This window comes from Cibotium barometz, chromosome 3 (assembly GCF_041138505.1).
Source record: "Cibotium barometz isolate CiBa-2024 chromosome 3, ASM4113850v1, whole genome shotgun sequence".
In the NCBI taxonomy this organism is placed as follows: domain Eukaryota; kingdom Viridiplantae; phylum Streptophyta; class Polypodiopsida; order Cyatheales; family Cibotiaceae; genus Cibotium; species Cibotium barometz.
In genome coordinates, this window is record NC_141048.1 from 36,105,641 (window position 1) to 36,126,310 (window position 20,670).

The window sequence follows — 20,670 nt, forward strand, 5'->3', positions numbered from 1 at the left end:
GGTCCTGCATCAAGTGCCAATAAGGCCCCTCGGTGGTTCGCTCACCACACCCAAGTCATCTGCTCCTCTCCTCCGTCATCATAACGGATCGAGAGGCCTGGGTGAAGCTGAAGGAACTCGGGGGTCCCATCTTGACGGCCCCCCTCAGGGGCATCTTGGTCATGCTCTCTCGGGTCACGCGACTTCGTTCGTGGAAGCTGTCCGCATCTTCCGTCAGGCTCACGGGCGTTATCAGGTCATGTTGTTTCATCTCTACCCCCCAAGTCTATTGAAAATCCACTGATTAATCTGTCGCTCGCAGAACCCAACTCTTGAGGAAAAAACTGGTGATTTTGATGTTGATGCTGCTGATGGTGCTGTCATATGCGATGACGAGGAATTGGCAGCATGGCAGGACCACCTGTCATCACACGCTTTGATAGGACTCTGTCAAGGGGCGGGACCCCCGGTTGACACCCTGAAATTCTGGATTAAATCAAATTGGGAATAGAAGGGGATTAAAGTAGCCTCTGTTCAACATCTTCCTAATGCTTACTATATGTTCCAGTTTGAAGACCCGGTAAGTGCTTCTTCTGTTATCAACAGAAGAAGCAGCGGACAGTGGATAATCAAAAACACCCCCCTTTCTTTCTTTAGATGGTATGATTCCTTTGATCCCAAAGGCCCCAAACCCACCAAAATCCCTGTCTGGGTGGAATTTACAGATATGCCTACTAAGTATTCCATATGGGCTAAGAGGATTGGGGGTTCTGTAGGAAAGGTTCTAGGACAAAAACCTTTTCAAGTTGTCAATCCTCAATGGGCGCATCAAATGCTTATTGAGGTAGACACCGCCAAATCCCTCAAAGAGAAAGTCCCCTTGAAAAACAAAGAGGGCCAAATTATTTATGAGCAAACTCTGACCTATAAGAACCTCCCGAATGCCTGTTTTAATTGTAATACGCAAGGGCATCTTATCAAGGACTGCCCTGATCTCCATCAACCAGCTACTAGTGATAAAACCCCAGCCAAAGAGGAGGCTTTTGTCCTGCCCCAGAAAAAACATGTGTCCAAGTTTAAAAACAATAAATCTAATTGGCATATCCCAGCCAACAGATTTTCCCCCCTCCTAGCAGAGGTGCAAGATGGTCTAGAAATGCAATTTCAGGCCAAAGAGGCTATTAGCTTAGCCCTTATAGGGGCTGAACAACCCTCCCCGGGAAGGGTCCCCAACAAGGACCGTGTGATCTTTAGTCAAGATCTTGATTCCCCTATGGAATCAGATGAGGATTTCATTGACAAAACTCAACGTATCGATGAGGTTTTAAAAGCCCAACTAGATGAAGAAGATGCTTCTTTGATGAAGAGGATGTCCCTCTCACCTATGAAACATCACGAGGAGGATGACTTCTCTCCCCTTCTTTTGGGTTCAAAAATGAAGAGGAAAAAGGAAAAAAGTCAAGATGCCCTAAGAACCTCTGTGTCTGCGGGGAAACCTTCCAAAACCAGTAAAAAATGAATTCTATTAACCTGCTCTCCTTTAACTGTAAGGGGCTCACGAACCCGGAAAGGACTGTGGCCATCAATATGTGGTTAAGGGACTTAACTTTTGAATTTGACCTTCTCAGCCTGCAAGAGCTCAAAATCGGGGGTCCTCAGCTGCACATGAACCTTCAAAAAATCTCTAGAAATGCTCGATGGTTTTTTACCAATCATCACTCAGGGAAAGGTGGGGCAGCTATATTGGCATCCACATGAAGTGGGAGCATGCCATTTTAGATGCTTGGTCTGATGTTAACCATTGCTGGACCGCTGTTAGGATGGGCAACCCTTTCAACTTCACTTTGGTTTCTGTGTATGCCCCCTGCTTGGCCAGCTTGAGAGCTGCAACCTGGCAGTCTATCACTCAGGTTGTGGGACCCATCTTGCTCATTGGTGACTTTAACATGGTAGAGGCCCAGGGGGACAGAAGTAGATTTCTGGGCAGTACCATCAGTGGTCATGAAAAGGTTAAATGGGACGTGTTGAAGGTGGAGAAAGACCTCTCTGACCTTTCAATGAAAACAGGATTCTCCTGGTCTAATAATAAAAAAGGCTTCTATCACAGAGCTGCCAGATTGGACAAACTTTATGCCTCGGGCAGCCTGATTGATATGTTCTTAAAAACCAAATGTAACATTGACTCCTCCCTAACCATCTCAGATCACCTCCCTCTGATCTGTAATCTTTCTTTAGGCCAGGCCAAAGGAAGGGCTGGATGGCCCCATCTTGACCCCTTCCTCTTCCGTCTCCCGTGTATCCAACAGATGATTAAAGTCTCCATTGCTGATGCCTTCAATCATTTCTCATCCCCTTCCAAAGGATGGGAATGTCTGGTTAATAAGGTTCATTCTATTTGCAAGGAGTATAAGTTGAAAGTTTCTACGATCCGTTTGAATCATAGAGTTTAGATCAGGAACCAGATCCAGGACATTTATCTGTCTAAAAATTGTGTTTTAGACCACTCTTTGATTGAGCTAAAGAATCAACTCAGACTTGAGGAGTTGTTGGCTGCTAAGGCCACAAGATTGTGGTACAGAGAGGTCTGGGCTGAGAAAATTGACACACCTCACCCTAAGATGTTTGCTCTCCTTAAAAGGAAAAAAGGTAGAGATCTCATTCCTATGGTCAAGAAGCCCAATGGTCATCCAGCTTTAGATGATGTGGAAAACTTGCAAGTTATCAAGGATCACTTTTTTAACTTGTTCTCCACAGCTCTTCCTCCCTCTCAGGAAGTTTCTGCTGCTAGGGCCAAGATTGCCCGCATAAGGAAAAAGGTTGTTAACCCCTCTTTAGCTCTCAAGCTAGACTCCCCCTTCTCTGAAAAGGAGGTCAAGGAGGCTATCTCTCATCTCAAAAAGAGTAAATCTCCAGGTGAAGATGGGATTCCAAATGAATTCTTTCTTGCTTTCAAAGACGATCTGACCCCTCACATCCTTAACATCTGGAGAGAAGCCATGAAGAAGGGAGGTTTAACTGAAAGGACCAATATGGGGGTTATCAAGCTGATTCACAAAAAAGATGAGAAAGAAGATCTAGGAAACCGGGGACCCATAACATGTCTCTCGTCCCTTTACAAAGTTTTTGCTCATATCCTGACTAGCAGAATCAACCCCTATATGGATGAGTGGATCCTCAAGGAGCAAAAGGGCTTCATTAAGGGAAGGTATATTCTAGATGCTATCATTAGTCTTTGGGAGGGTATGGAGCATGCTGAAAACTCTGGCCAGAATTACATCTTCCTCAAAATAGACTTTGATAAAGCCTATGATAGAATTGACTGGTCCTTCCTCTTCCAATCCCTTCAAGATATTGGCCTCAATAGGAAATTCATAAAGTATGTTCAAACCTTACTGGGGAATGCTTCTTCCAAGGTGGCAGTTAATGGGTCTCTCACTGATGCCTTTCCTCTTAGGAAATCTATAAGGCAAGGATGTCCCCTTTCCCCCCTTCTTTTTGCTATTGTTGCGGATGCCCTGGGGTGGCTTGTTAACAAGAAATTAACCAACAATAATATCAAGGGTATTGAGATTCCAAACAGGGCGGATCCTTTATGCCTGTAGCTTTTTGCTGATGACACTAATGTGCTGCTTCGGAATGAAGTGCAAACTGTTGCCCACTTCATGACCTGCCTTGAAACCTTGTGCCTTGCCAGTGGTTCGCAAATAAACCACTCCAAGACCAACTTCAGAGTGTTCGAAGGTGTGCCCCCTCCCTCGATTCTGTCCGCTGTCGTGCCATGGCACGTCTATGGTGTGAAACCATGCATGTGAGGCCATTAAATATAAATCTAGATGCATGGGATTAAGTGCCATGACTTAGCTGGTTTACAGTATAGCCCGCAGGTCAGGAAGGTGGCGTCTTGCATGGGGAAAGTATGAAGGCAGTGTTTTTTTAAAAAAAAAAGGAATATCCGAATTTTAAGCTAAAAAAGGGACGCAGCGTATTTTTCATTTTGGGAAATGCGAGTTTTTGGCTGCAAAAGGAATTCTGCCCGAATTCCTTGCGGGAAAAATCAGAAATAACCAGACGGCACACATATGAAGGGGTGAAGTGTGCAGAAAAGGGAGGGGAGAGAACCAGAGCTCTTTTTTGCAGATTATCTTGCTTTGGAATTATAGCTTCTGTTCGAGCCTTGTAGGGGTTAGAATTGGAGAGTAATAGAAGCTTCATTTAGTGATATGCATTCCAAAAATTTTCAAATATGAAGCGAACTGCTGCCCAATTTTATGCAAGGAGAGAATTCGGCGTAGAAGCTCATGGAGATGACATGAAATTCGTTTTTTATGAAACAGAGATAAGCTTTTTATGAATTCGATTTCAAAAATCGTAATTCCTTAGAGTGATAAAGGTTGTAGTTTTAAGGCTTTAATTACCTCAAAAATAAAAACTCTTGGTAAAAGCCTTAATGCTTATGGCCTTAGAGATTGGAGAGTTTTTCTTGAATTTGAGAGTTTTGGAGTTTGAATGTTCCAAAGTTCAAGGTGGTTTTGATTCTGGAACCTTGTAAGAGAATGGTTGATTGGATTTTAGTTTTGTGAACATGAAGCTTTTGGAAATTACATGATGATGTATATACGCCATATGTTATTTTTGCTTTTGTGAGTTGTTGGAATCTGAAAGCACGTTTTCATGAGATCAAGAGTCATCTTGAAATGGTGATGTTGGCAATATATGAAATATGTGATGTGAATGATCACATGTATGTGGAAATCTTTTGAAGATTGTGTTGTGCCTACATGTGTTATGTATGAGGCACTTGGATAAAGGGTCAGGAGATCTATGCTTGGAACTGGTCATGCTCTTGACACATAACTTATGTGCAATCATCAAGTTGAATTTGGGGATGTTTTGAAGTGAATTGGCACATGTACATGTCATCCAAAATGGAGATGTCTTATGCCCCTTGAAGAGATATATATTATGTTTCCTTACTGGGATTTGAAACGACTCTCACAGCCAGAAGTCTCACACTTGCCCAGCAATACCGCCCACGTCACGACAGCTTTGGTGAACCCGACGTGAAACTGCTGGGGTGAGAGTTAATTCACACTGCAAGTTTTGGCTGAGAATCCTGAGGGACAGGGGGTTCATTTTGACCCCGGGGTTATGCAAATGTTTCAGATGTTTACTATGTATATGCAATAGCAGCAAGCGACCGAGAGGGGGCAAATTTCCACGACTAAAGCACTGCAGTCAATCATGAAGAAGGTGGATCAATTTGATGGTAAAGACATCACAAAGTACCTGCGCAATTACACAAAGGAAATGGAGCTAAACAGGGTGACTGAGGAGGATATGGTTCGAAGCTTTGAGCTGGTATGTGTTCCCGAAATAAGAGAGCGCATAAGAGGATTACAGGCAGCACATGGTGGCAGAAATTGGGAGGAGTTCAAGCTTGCTTTGAAGGATGATTATTTCATGGAGGATTCTGAGCGGGTGACCAAGCGAACTTTCTTGGAGTGGGTTACAAAACACAAAATTGGAATTTCTGCCACACAGAGTTGCTAAGAGAGTTTGAGAAGCGCTATGCCCAGCTGTCAAGGATAGAGCGCACAACCTTAGACAGGGAAAAAACAGAGCTCTTCTTACAAGCAGCTGGGAAAGATCTCCAAGAAAAACTGGAAATTCTCCTTGAGGATAAGGATACAGAGCAGGGGTTAAAGAATGATTGGAATGATGTTGAGGATGCGGTCACCATGCTAGCAAAGCGGTAGCGAAGAAGGGATAAAATGGTGATGAGCTCGGCAACTCCTATAACTGTTACCCCTGAGAATCTACCAAAACCTGCTGCTGCAATCCCAAAGGTAGAAGGGCCGATGGATGAGCTTATTAAGGGCATGCGAGACCTAAAACTGAAGATGTCCAGGATTGAGAAAAAAGGGCTACCATTAGGGCAGGCTTCTATGCAAAGGCCTCAAAGCAAAGAAGGGTTTACATTCAGATGTATATGGTGTGATGACCCAGAACACGCGAAGAAAGACTGTGCTAGCTATAAGGAAGCCCTCAAAAACCAACTTGTATTTTTCAAAGATGGAAAAATCCACCTTACAGAGACTGGTCTTCCGTTAAGCACAAACTTTGGGAAAGGAGGGATGAAAAAGCTAGTTGAGGATATGGCTGCTAGCACAAACTTTGGGAAAGGAGGGATGAAAAAGCTGGTTGAGGATATGGCTGGTCTTCCGTTAAGCACAAACTTTGGGAAAGGAGGGATGAAAAAGCTGGTTGAGGATATGGCTGCTAGCCATGCCATCTCTATGGTTGAGGCAGCAACCTATGGGTTAAAAGTTGGACTATCAAAACAGGAATCTAAGAAGGATGAAGACTATGAGAATGAAGATTTTTGGTCATCAACAATGGAGCTAATTGCGTCAAAGAAGGTGACTAAGCAAGCTTTGCATGAGGTAGGAGACTGTATACGTCTTGAGACTGGCTGGGAAGAACCTGTGGATTCTTTATCTGTTCATGCCTACATTGCAAAATGCCAGAATAATGAGGCACAGGTAGAGGAAAAGCGTAAGAGGGAAAATGAGGAAGGAGAGCCATCAAAAAGGGTCACCCGTGGTAGTGGAAAGAAGGACCCTGGGCCATCACATGTGCCTCCGCCGCAAAACCAGCCTCCACAAGAAGTATCAATGGAAGAAGTGCCAGCAAAGATGAAGCATGAGAAGGAGAAGGGTAAAGGGAAAAGTCCGCTCTACAAGCTCCAATCCGATATTGAAGCCGCAAACAACGGACCTCAAAAAGGTGCTAGAAGAGAGGATTCTAAACAGTAGGGTGGAATTTACACTAGGGGAAGTCTTGGGAATTGCAAAGAAAGAATTCCATGATGAGATAATTGATATTATATGAAGGAAAAGGCAGTCCATAATTGAATCTATTCCATCACAGGGGACAAGCACTTCCAAGACTCATGGAGTACAGGTACAGCAAAAGGAAGAGAGAGAGAATGTGGTGAAATGCAGTCACTCTACTGGAGGGGCACGATAAGTGCGCTTTGTGGATGAGGGTGATGAAAAAGAAGTTCTTGCAAAAAGTCATTACTCCAGGAACCATTGGGCAAGGGCCACCACAGAAACCCTTGTCAAGATAGGAGACTTGGAAGAGCCGTATGTCGCTCTAATCGACCATGGGTCTGAAATAAATCTTATGGCTAAAAACCTCTACAACAAATGTAAGTGGCCAATGGATGTAGATCACGGGTGGATGATTAAGGCGGCTAATAACTCATCTGGAGAGCTCTATGCAGCCTGTCCAAATGTAAGGATAACTATAGGGGATGTGAAAGATGATCAGAACTTCTTTGTCCAGAAGATGTCATCGTATCCCCTCATCCTTGGGCAACCCTATATTATAGCTGTGAGGATGGAGACAAAAGTCTTAGATGATGGCTCAGCATATGCAAGAATAAGGAGTAAAGATGGCAAGAAAGCTGTTCAGTTCTTGACAGTTTGCATTAACCATGAAAGGAACCGCGAGTCTCTTCGAGAACAGTCACTCCCAAAGATAAACAGAGAATTCATGAACTACAGGGAGATGAGGAATTTTGGCCAGGTGCCATTGTAAAGCGGGATTGCAATGGTACAAGGGGCAATGAGTTCTCGCAGGACTCAATCAATGTAAATAACTTTTCAGCAAACTTTCAGAGATTCTCTAGCTATGGGTCAATAGTCTTTGTAAAAAGCAAGGATTTGAAGCGTGGTATACGTCGATATGTACGAAATGTACAAAAAAGTCTTGAGTAGTGTGGTCTTTTGGAGAAAAATGAGTTTATTTCAGGTGTGCTTGACGAGGTGTCATTTGTGGATACTATGGATGAGCTTTCTGCCATGGAAAGCGCATGCTTACAGGGTGGAAATGAGATGGTAAAAGTGTCATCTGTGGGGATGTATGATATAATCCGGGAATTTGAGGGAATGGAATGTAAAAACCATGTATTGTGAGATGGATGCTCGTGTTGATACAAAGTATAAAACGGTTGCAAAGAAGGTGAAACCAGTTGCCTTGCCCTTGCCACCAAAAAGCAAGGAGAAAATAGATGAAGCCTCTATGCAACCGAATCTCAGAGATCCGAAGAAAATTGGGCATAAGTTTACACAGGAAACCCTAAAAGAGCTGAAGATTGGTGACAAGGATTTCCTGTTACCAGTTGAAAAGGAATGCTTTGAGGAGATGCTTGTAAAACATGGGAAGGCCTTTGCTTTTCAGCCGCATGAGATAGGCTGTGTTGATCCAAGCATAATAGCGCCAATGGTGATCTTCATTGTTCCACATGTGCCCTGGAACCTGCGGCGGCCGATTCCAGTACCAAAAGCTCTCTTGCCAAAGTTGATGGAATTACTAAAAGAAAAGATCAGGATGGGAATTTTGGAGCCATCATGCGCTCCATACTCCAACAGATGGTTTACCGTGCCAAAGAAAAATGGAGCATTGCGCTTCATTCAAGACATGCAACCTGTAAACAAGGTCACAATCAAGAATGTGGGAGCAGGTCCGATTGTGGACAAGTTTGCAAAAGCATTTGCAGGGAAAGCTATATACTCTATGGGTGATCTGTATTCGGGATATGATTAGTTCCAGCTGGATATACAAAGCAGGGACTTGACCACAATGAAAACTCCTTTGGGTTTGGTAAGGATGTGCACCTTACCACAGGGAGCCACCAACTCAATGGCACATATGATGAATGGTATGAATAAAGTCTTGCAAGACTTCATTCCACAAATAACTATGCCTTTTCTGGATGATGTGCCCATAAAAGGCTGTGATGAGAAAGATAAAGATGGGGATTTGGATTTGAAGGGGTGCCGCAAATTTGTGGCAAATCATATAAAAGATTGTGACAAAATCCTATCCAGGCTTGAAGAGGTGAATCTTACTTTGTCTGGAATGAAATCAGTGTTTGGGGTTGGTGAAGTACTAATCGTGGGGCATCTTTGTAATACTAATGGACGCCGACCTTGTCCAGCCAAGATAGATGCAATACAAAGAATGAAAGAGATATGCATTAATGTTACAGAGGTGAGGAGATTTCTTGGTGCATGTGTCTTTTATGTTATATGGATCCCACATTATGCACATGTAGCAGATCCTCTCTACCAACTTTTGAGGAAAAATCAGAGATTTTTATGGAATGTTGCACATATTAAAGCTATGCGGAAGCTGAAATGTCTGCTCCAAACATCACCTACTCTAAGGAAGGTAGATTATGAGTGTGGCAGGCCTGTGATTGTAACAGTTGATACTTGTCCTACTGGGATAGGATGGGCAGTAGGGCAAGATGATGAGGATGATCACAGGTATGTAATCAGGTTTGGAGCAAAGGTACTAAGCATTCGCCAATGAAATTATCCGCAGATCAAGAGGGAGTTATGGGGAGTAGTCACTGCCTTAAAATGTGAAAAAGAATATCTCATTGGGGCATCCGTGCTTGTGGAAACTGACTACTTGCCACTCCTTGGGATGATTGCAAGCTGCACCACTCCAGATATCGCTATGCTCAGGTGGATTGCCTATATCAAGTCTCTAAATCCCGAGTTTGAGCATATTGCAGGGAAGGATAACCCAGTTTGCAGATATGCTATCAAGAGCCAGGTATGAAGATGAAGAAGGGACGATTAGTGACATTGATGATGTAGGCACAAAGTTCTATACTACTGCACATGCAAAAGGGGACCATGCTTGCTTATCAAATGCACTTGAGTCTTTTACTGAGGAAATGTATGAAGGAGATTGGTTGCTTATTGGCCAATACTTGAGTACCTTGACAAGGCAAGAAAATTGGTCTAACTTAGAATTCAAGAGGATCCGCAGAAAGGCATATGGGTATTTTCTAAAGAATGGATACCTGTGGAAGCATCCTAAGCAGAGGAATGCTATGCCACAGAGAGTTATATGTGATAAAGAGACTCAAGGGAAGCTCATGAAAGAATTCCATGAGAGTCTCTGGGCTAGACATCGAAGTGTGTGGGCCACCTTTACCAAAATAAAGGAAAGATATTGGTGGAAAGGAATGTACAAGGATGTATCCCAATATGTGGAAACATGCATGGTATGTCAAATGTACTCGAATGTGCGACATCGTGATGGCCTGCAACCAACCTACCCACCTGCCATGCACTACAAATGGGTAGTGGATCTAGTTACAATGCCCTTGGGAATCTGGCAGATGCGGTACGTAGTACTTGCAAGAGGAGACCTGACAAATCAGGTGGAAGGGCGTGCTCTTAGAACAAAGAGCACAGAAACAATATGCAAATTTCTCTTGGAAGATGTGATTTGCCAGTATGGTTGTGTTGGGAAAATAACAGCTGACAGGGGTGAGCTAGATGTTGAAGAAGCAAGGGAATTCTTTTCTAGAATTGGCATCAGATTGGTCCTAACATGTGCTTACAACCCTGAGGGCAATGGTAAAAGCGAGCGAGGACATCCTCCAATCATTAAAGCTTTGGCTAAGGCATGCAGAGGAAGAATGCGGGAGTGGCAAAGGCTGCTACCATATGCTTTATGGGCTAACCGTACAACTCATAGCTCAGTGACAGGATACATGCCTGCAGAATTAATTTATGGTCAGAAGCCGGTAATGCCAGTTGAAGAAGAAGTTCCAACTTGGAGTGTATTACCCTGGGTGGAAGAATTGAACAGGGAAGACCTCCTTGCATTGTGAATGAGGCAGTTGGAGAGAAGGCCTGAAGATGTAGAGCTTGCTAAAGCTCGTTTGAAAGATGCAAGGTTGAAAAATAAAGAAAGATTTGATAGAAGACACAGACTCCGGCCAAAACCCATTGAAGAAGGTGATTGGGTCCTAATGTATGATAGTAGTCTTGACAACCAGTTCACTGTGCAAAGGAAGTTTGCAAAAAGATGGTTTGGCCCTTACATTGTCAAGCATGTGCATGGAAATGCCACGTATACCCTGTGTGAGCTTGATGGAACAGAGATAAAGAATCTTGTAGCAGGCAAAAGGATCAAGATGTTTAAAAGAAGGCATGACAGTGATCCTTTTGATTCGCAGGAGACTCAAGATGAGAGGCTTGATAGTGATAGCATGGATATGGTTGAAGAGGAAGAGGATGATCTTCCTGGTAATGTAGAAGATGAAGACGACATCCAGATATATGTGGATCTTGATGATGATTTGGCACATACCAGAGGATGTGCAGGTTTAGAGGGGGCGGATGTCGTGCCATGGCACGTCTATGGTGTGAAACCATGCATGTGAGGCCATTAAATATAAATCTAGATGCATGGGATTAAGTGCCATGACTTGAGTCATTTTATGATGCCTATGTACATATGTTCATATTGTAAATGAGGTTCAATAAGAAGAGCTGAAGACTTGTGAGCTCGTCCTTGCACAATATGAGGCAGATCTTCTAAGTATTAAGAGCTTAAAGGAAGAGCTTCAAAAAGAGGCTTTGAGAACATCAACAGCTGCAAAGATGGCAAGAGTAGTTACTGGGGGAAGCGAGTGAGGAGTTGATTCCCGAGTACCTTGGCTTTGTCAAAGGTGTGGTTGATTCAGAAGATTTGCCCCTGAACATCTCCCGTGAGATGCTGCAGCAAAACAAGATCCTGAAGGTTATAAGGAAAAATCTTGTTAAGAAGTGTGTCGAGCTGTTTACAGAGATTGCAGAGAACAAGGAGGATTTTGACAAGTTTTATGAGTCTTTTGGAAAGAACATTAAACTTGGAATCCATGAGGATAGTTCCAACAGGGCAAAGCTTGCCGACCTACTACGTTATCATTCTACTAAAAGTGGTGAACGATATGACTAGTTTTAAAGACTATGTTACACGTGTGAAGGATGGGCAGAGTGACATCTATTACATCACGGGCGAAAGTAAGAAGGCTGTGGAAAATTCTCCTATCCTTGAGCGTCTGAAGAAAAAGGGCTATGAGGTACTCTTTTTGGTTGATGCAATTGATGAATATGCAGTTGGACAGCTTAAGGAGTATGATGGTAAGAAACTTGTGTCTGCAACTAAAGAGGGTCTGAAGCTTGAGGAGTCTGATGAAGAGAAGACGAAGAAGGAGGAAAAGAAGGCTGCATTTGAAGGCTTGTGCAAAGTGATTAAGGATATTCTTGGCGACCGTGTGGAGAAAGTTATAGTGTCAGACCGCATTGTTGACTCTCCATGCTGCTTAGTGACAGGAGAGTATGGCTGGATAGCCAACATGGAGCGAATTATGAAGGCGCAGGCCTTGCGCGATAGTAGCATGTCCGGTATGTCCAGCAAGAAGACAATGTGGAGATCAATCCTGATAATTCAATAATGGAAGAGCTTAGAAAGAGGTCTGAAGCTGATAAGAATGATAAGTCTGTGAAAGATTTGGTCCTACTACTGTTACCATATTATAGTAGTGATGTGTGTGAACACACTTAGGACCGCCGGGGCACTTTTTCCCTCACTAGGAGGTTTTTTCCCCCGTGCATTGTATATACGCCCATTATCTTCTAGGGCTTGTGATCTTTTCATTTTTTGGCACTCATAATACACTACTGTGTTGTGCTCAAACTTCCTCATCTTCTTGAAGTTGTGTGTGCATTCCTGCAACCCTAATTCCAACAATTGGTATCAGAGCAGGCTTCCTCCTCCTGGGCAGCATCACCGGCACCTGCCGCTTCATCTCCTCCGATTGCGACGAGGTTTCACGAGCGTCTGCAGGTTAGTATATGCCGTGGGAAAGCCCGTAGGGCTTGTTCGTTTCAGAATTTTGATCTGAAGTCATTTCGCCCTCTGTTTTTGCATTCCAAGTACTGCGCAGGCAAAATCGTCCTACTGTGCAGATTTTCTGTCAAGATTAAAATCTGCAGGACAGGTGCCCATTCGTCTGTTTTGGGCTGTGCTACATAGCACAGGTCGATTTTATACAGGTTTACCTCTTACAGACAGCATTTACATCTAGTAGTACAGTCATTGGCCATGGCTGACAACAATGATGTATTCCGCATGTTGGCTGCTGAGGATAAGTTGGATGGCACCAACTATCCATTGTGGGCATATATGATGCGACATGTATTGGTAGCAAAGGGGTTATGGAACATTGTGCAGGGTATTGATGCACGTCCTATTGTGGCTGGGAATGCTGCAAATACATCAGAAACAGGTATTGTTGATGATGGTGCAGGCACAAGTGCTGTAGCAGCTGTTCGAGAACCACCACTTTCAGCAGAGCAGATTCGTTGGGATGGTAGAGATGCGCAGGCTCATGCCTTGATTGCGCTGTCTGTCAAACGTACCATTATCCCACATATTCGCTCCTGCAGGACTTCTAAGGATGCTTGGGATGTACTTGCCACATTGTATCAGGCAAGAAATGAGGCTCGTGTTGCTTATCTCCGAAAACAGTTGGAGAGTGAGCATATGAACGAAGGTGATTCTATGGATAGCTTTTTGACAAAGATCAAGGATTTCAAAGAGCAGCTCATTTCTGCAGATGAAATCCTGTCAGACAGTTCACTTGTGCAGACTGTTTTGAATGGTCTACCAGATTCTTATCAGGGTTTTGCTTCCACTCTTCGCTTGATGATGAAAGGCAATCCCAATGCCTTATCATTTGAGGAGTTAGTTTCTGTTTTGCTGCAAGAAGACCAGTCAAGGCAAAACAGGAATATTATGCGTGTCGCAGATCAAGCTTTCGTTGCTAGTCAGAGAAGCGGGAAAGGTAAAGCTGGCTTTTCTTCTAGTAAGCAGAAATCTGCAAATGCTGCGCAACCAAAGAAGGAAGACAAAGATGAGAAGAAGGGTGACAAACAGAAGACATTTTGCAAGTACTGTAAGGGAAATGATCATGTCATCAAAGCGTGTCCTAAGCTGGCTGCGAAAGAGGCTAAGAAGAAAGAGGCTGGTATGGCTGTTGCAGATGCCTCTCCTTCTAACAATGAATCTGCTAATGTTGTGCTAGATACAGAATGGGCATTCAATGCGCAGTGCAGTTATGACCCATCTTTGCATGACACATGTATGTCTGCAGTAGATTCAGATGTATGGTACTTTGACAGTGGTGCCACTAAGCATATCACCTCGCAGCGCAGTTTATTCACTTTCCTTGAGTCTGCTCCCACAGGGAATACTGTCACTTGTGCCAATAACTCCTCTTATCCCGTTGAAGGAGTTGGACAGATTGTGCTGAATGTTGCAAATGGCAACACCTTTACACTTTTTGATGCATTGTATGTGCCAGGGATCAAAAAGAATCTGCTGTCAGTCTCCGCATTTGCCAAAACAGGTTTGGTTGTAAAATTTGTGGATGACAGATGTACTGTTCATGATCTCTCTTGTGGTGACATCATTGTAGCATCTGGTTCACTATGTCGAGGGCTGTATAAGCTCAATATGGATGGCAAATGTGTAGAGGATTCAGCATGTGCTATTATGGATACGCAGGCTATTTCAGATGCAAAACTGTGGCATGCACGTTTTGGTCATCTGAATTTTGCAAGTTTGCTGCGCCTGCAGAAATCTGAAATGGTGTCTTCTTTGCCTAAGCTTGAGGCACCTGTCAAGCATGTTTGTGAGGGCTGCATATTGGGTAAAATGCAGCATGCTTCCTTTCCCAAAGATGGATCAGTGAGAGCTGAACGCAGATTGCAGCTTGTTCACAGTGATGTTTGTGGTCCCATGCAAACTCCATCATTTGGAAACTACCTTTACTTCGTGACTTTCATTGATGATTTTACCAGGCATGCATGGGTATATCCTTTGAAGGCAAAGTCCGAAGTGTTTTTGTGCTTCAAACAGTTTTTGGTTATGGCTGAAAATGTGTCATAAAGTAAGATGGGCACCCTCCGTTCAGATCGAGGGGGGGAGTATATGTCTTCAGAATTTAATGCATTTCTGGCTGAGCGTGGGATAAAACACCAATGTACAGTGCCGTATACACCACAGCAAAATGGTGTGGCTGAGAGAAAAAACAGGTCTCTCATGGAAATGGCAAGATGTATGGTTAAGAGTCAAAGTCTACCACATGGTTTTTGGCTTGAGGCTGTCATGTGTGCCACTTATGTACTAAACAGGTGTCCCACCAAAGCATTACAGGTTGTCACTCCATATGAGGCATGGCATAGCCGCAAGCCATCTGTTGGCCATTTACGTGTTTTTGGTTGCCTGGCATATGCATTAGTGCCTGTGCAACATCGCAGAAAATTGGATGACAAAGCTGTCAAATGTATTTTTGTTGGATATAGTGCTGAGAGCAAAGGCTATCGTTTGTATCATCCACAGACAAAGCGCATTTTGGTTAGCCGTGATGTTGTATTTGTGGAAGATGCAGTTCAGCCCTTGGTTTCATGTACTAAGGAGACAGATATCAGCTCACGTGATGTCTATGATACATTGTTGCCTCTTTTCAGTGGTGCACAGTCAAGTGCAATATCTCATGAGGCAGTTTTTCAGCCTATGCAGGTTTTAAATGATGGCACAGATCAGCCTATATCTGATGCAGATGTGCATGATGCACTTGAGGATGAGAGACAAGAGATTGAGGGCTCTAGGAATATGCCTAGATGGCTGGTGCAGACTTTGCGTGACAGCAAGTTGGATGCCCCTTTGTCTAGTCGCACTCGTTCTGGCTCTCATGGTGCCTCTTATGCGTCAGATTGTTATGCATTGGCTGTTTCTAGTATGTGCGATGAAAGTGAGCCTGTTTCATTTGATGAGGCACAAAGTTCAGAAAATTGGATGGCTGCTATGCAAGCAGAATACGATGCTATTATGAAGAATGGTACATGGTCTTTATGTGACTTGCCCCCTGGCAAGAAGGCCATTGGCACTAAGTGGGTTTACAAATTGAAGCGTAAGCCTGATGGCACAGTGGATCGCCATAAGGCTAGGCTTGTTGCAAAAGGTTATGCTCAAGAGAAGGGCATTGATTTTGATGAGACTTTTGCTTCCACATGTCGTATGACCACTGTTCGTAGCATCTGTGCATTAGCAGCTCATAATGGTTGGAATGTACATCAGCTGGACATAAAGACTGCGTTCTTAAATGGAGATTTGCATGAGGAGGTGTATGTATCGCAGCCTCGTGGTTTTGTTCAAAGAGGGCAGGAAAACAAAGTGTGCAGGTTAAAAAGGGCTTTATATGGTTTAAAGCAAGCTCCACGAGCTTGGTATGAAAAAATACATGCATATTTGACTGCACATGGGTTTCAGAATAGTCCAACAGAAAGCACTTTGTATGTTAAACGTGTGGATGGTGTACATCTAATCATTGCTCTCTATGTCGATGACATGCTGCTCACAGGACCAAATGAGAGTCATATTGCTGATTTTAAGGCTGATTTGAATGCCTCTTTTGAGATGTCAGATTTGGGGCATTTGCATCATTATTTGGGGATACAATTTAAGCAGTGTGATGGAGGTATTCCTTTGTGTCAGACAAAATATATTGAAACATTGTTGCGGAGATTTGGCCTTGAAGACTGCAAGCCTATTGCTACTCCAATGGAGACAGGTTTGAAGTTGAGTCTTCATGATGCTGGAGATCACTTTGATGTCACACTCTATCAGACAGCTGTTGGTTGCCTCATTTATGTATGCATTACGAGGCCAGACATTCAGTTTGCAGTCTCACAGGTGAGCAGATTTATGCATAGCCCAGGCATTAAGCATTGGCAGGCAGTGAAGCGTATCTTTCGCTATTTGAGTGGTACTCGGCATCTTGGGTTGTTTTATCCCAAGGGGGGATCATTGCCGCCAGATTTACATGCTTTTTCAGATTCTGACTGGGCTGGTTGTTTTGACACACGCGTGTCCACGAGTGGTTTTTGCTTCATGCTTGGAAGCTCATGCATATCATGGTTGAGTAAGAAGCAGCCTACTGTGGCCACTTCTAGTTGTGAAGCTGAGTACAGGGCAGCTTTCACAGCTACGGTTGAGTGTGTGTGGCTCAGACGCCTTATGGCTGATTTGGGTGTTGGGCAGCCATCTGCCACCACCATCTTCACTGACAGTCAGAGCGCATTGGCAGTTGCGCGGAACCCAGTGTTCCATGCTCGTACGAAGCACATTGAGGTGCACTACCATTATGTCAGGGAGAGACTCTCTGCAGGAGAGATCAGTTTGGCTTATGTGCCAACACAGGATAACCTTGCAGACCTTTTCACAAAGGCTCTGCCTCGTGAGAAGTTCGAAGCTTTTCGCAAAGCTTTGGGCTTACTCCCTTTTGTGGATTCGTCCACATAGCTAGACACTTCCCTATACATGAGTGCTAGCTCTTGTTCACCGCATCACTCCAGGGGGGATTTGTTACCATATTATAGTAGTGATGTGTGTGAACACACTTAGGACCGCCGGGGCACTTTTTCCCTCACTAGGAGGTTTTTTCCCCCGTGCATTGTATATACGCCCATTATCTTCTAGGGCTTGTGATCTTTTCATTTTTTGGCACTCATAATACACTACTATGTTGTGCTCAAACTTCCTCATCTTCTTGAAGTTGTGTGTGCATTCCTGCAACCCTAATTCCAACAACTACTGCATGAAACTGCGCTTCTTACCTCTGGATTCAACCTTGAGGACCCCAACACCTCTGGAGGAAGGATTCACAGGATGTTAAAGTTGGGCTTGAGTATAGATGATGATGCTTCTGCCTCGGCAGATGTTGATGCAGACATGCCGCCTCTTGAAGACATGTCGCCTCTTGAAGAGGATGCTGATGCAGAGGGCAGTAAGATGGAGGAAGTGGACTAATTGAACCTCTTAAGAGGTAGCTAGTTTACAGTATAGCCCGCAAGTCCGGAAGGTGGCGTCTTGCATGGGGAAAGTACGAAGGCAGTGTTAAAAAAAAAAAGGAATATCCAAATTTTAAGCTAAAAAAGGGGCGCAGCGTATTTTTCATTTTGGGAAATGCGAGTTTTTGGCTGCAAAAGGAATTCTGCCCGAATTCCTTGTGGGAAAAATCAGAAATAACCAGATGGCACACATATGAAGGGGGGAAGTGTGCAGAAAAGGGAGGGGAGAGAACCAGAGCTCGTTTTTTGCAGATTATCTTGCTTTGGAATTATAGCTTCTGTTCGAGCCTTGTAGGGGTTAGAATTGGAGAGTAATAGAAGCTTCATTTAGTGATATGCATTCCAAAAATTTTCAAATATGAAGCGAACTGCTGCCCGATTTTATGCAAGGAGAGAATTCGACGTAGAAGCTCATGGGGAGATGACATGAAATTCATTTTTTATGAAACAGAGATAAGCTTTTTATGAATTCCATTTCAAAAATCGTAATTCCTTAGAGTGATAAAGGTTTTAGTTTTAAGGCTTTAATTACCTCAAAAATAAAAACTCTTGGTAAAAGCCTTAATGCTTATGGCCTTAGAGATTGGAGAGTTCTTGAATTTGAGAGTTCTGGAGGTTGAATGTTCCAAAGTTCAAGGTGGTTTTGATTCTGGAACCTTGTAAGAGAATGGTTGATTGGATTTTAGTTTTGTGAACATGAAGCTTTTGAAAATTACATGACCATATGTTATTTTTGCTTTTGTGAGTTGTTGGAATCTGAAAGTAGGTTTTCATGAGATCAAGAGTCATCTTGAAATGGTGATGTTGGCAATATAAGAAATATGTGATATGAATGATCACATGTATGTGGAAATCTTTTGAAGATTGTGTTGTGCCTACATGTGTTATGTATGAGGCACTTGGATAAAGGGTCAGGAGATCTATGCTTGGAACTGGTCATGCTTTTGACACATAACTTATGTGCAATCATCAAGTTGAATTTGGGGATGTTTTGAAGTGAATTGGCACATGTACATGTCATCCAAAATGGAGATGTCTTATGCCCCTTGAAGAGATATATATTATGTTTCCTTGCTGGGATTTGAAACGACTCTCACAGCCAGAAGTCTCACACTTGCCCAGCAATACCGCCCACGTCACGACACCGCAGGTTGTAAGATTGTCCCAGAAGGTGTTGTTTTCAGGCTTCTAGGAATCCCCATAGGCTTTAACATCTCTTCTAAACAAAGGTGGGACTATGTGCTTAATAAACTTAAGAATCAGGTCAAGAAATGGAGTCACATTAACACCGAGGTAGCCTCCCGAGCCTTTGTCCTCAATCACTTCATCATCCCCTCTGTTGTTTACTTCCTGGCCTGTTGGAGGCCCTCCGAGACCCAACTCCAATCCCTTAACTCTATCATGGGTAATTATCTGTGGGGGGGTCTCTGGAAAGTAAGAGGATCAGCAAAGTTGCTTTTCAGGTATGTTGCTTGGAAAAAGAGTAGGGGGGTCTTGGCATCATCAATATTGATTTGCTTGCTGAGAATCTTGTAGCTAAATGGGTGCAAAGAGCCATCTTGTCAAATGATGTTTGGGCAGACTTGCTCAAAAGGGATGTTAGTAAATTTTGGCTCAAATGATGTTTGGGCAGACTTGCTCAAAAGGGATGTTAGTAAATTTTGGCTCAAAGGTAAAAGATCTTGGAAGGGGTTCTCTCTCAATGAAGTGCTATTCTCAAAGGCCTATCTCTTCCCAATAGGCAGCAAACTATGCAGGATGTGGGAGTCTTGGATGAAATATAAAAAGCTCTTTTGTTTTCAAACCTATACTAAGAGAGGTAGGTATGCTTATGCTGCAGACTCTGTGTGGTTTGGGCACCTTGTGTTTCCGATTTCCAATGAACAGGTCCAGATCAGTCTATCTTGTTTCAAAGCTGGTATAAAGGTGTGGGGTGACTTATGTGACTCATCTGGCATGTTAAACAGGGAACAAATCAGTAATAAATTCATCTTGCCACGAGGTGGAGTTGAGTTTGTAATGCAAAGGTGTAATTCTCTCAAGGTTTCCATTCCCCCGGGGCTGATTTGTGACTGTAAAACCTTTTCTAAAGCCATCCGCCGGTGGGGCTGCTCCAGTAACCTTGTCAAGTTTCCTAACATTTTTCATGCAGGTAACCTGATTCTTAAGCTTAACAAGAGATGGTCCTTGTCCTGGAACAAACATCAATGGGCCTTTCGCTTTAAGCTTATTTGGGCCTTCGCTCAAGAAAGAAAACACGCCATTTTGGCCTAGCTGGTCATTCACAAAGCGACCTGGACCCTTGAGAAGGCTTTGAAGATTGGGAATGGGAATGGTCTTTGTCCCCGCTGTAAAACCAAGCTGGAAACTGTCCCCCATCTTTTTTTCTTTTGCCCAGACACTAGACAATTCTTGAATGTTCTGAACAAGGCCTTTATGAAAATTAGGAACACCCCTCTCAGTTGGAAAGAAGTCCTCCTAGGAGAATGTCACTCTTTGGACCCCTTAACGTGGCAGTCCGTCAGAATTCTGTTTCTATGGCATGTATGGAATCAACGGAATGAAGCGCTGTATGAAATCAAAACTAATCACCACTTTTATCTCTTTCTTGACAGTGTACTCAAGCTAATCCACCAGCTTCAGCCGAGTGGTGTACATATGGAGGTGGATCGTTGGGCAGGACCTACCTTGGAGGAAATGGAAGAAATTTCATGGCTCCTCGCATTGCAAAACAAAGGAAACCATGCTACAAGGATTGGATCTGGAATGTCAAAGAAGGCTTCAGCACTCCGAGTACTACATCCAGGCATCGGAAAGTTTCCGTGGGGTCCCTTAAACGCGCACGGACTCAATCTTCTGCACATGATGTTTTCTCAACCCCTCTCCCGGAATAGAAGACAGTCAAGCTTCAACT

General features: G+C 43.6%; 1 pseudogene; it reads left to right on the forward strand.

The window, feature by feature from the left end:
- The first annotated feature begins 1,799 nt into the window (after positions 1–1,799).
- Positions 1,800–17,715, forward strand: LOC147640011 (uncharacterized; annotated as a pseudogene).
- The last annotated feature ends 2,955 nt before the right edge of the window (positions 17,716–20,670 follow it).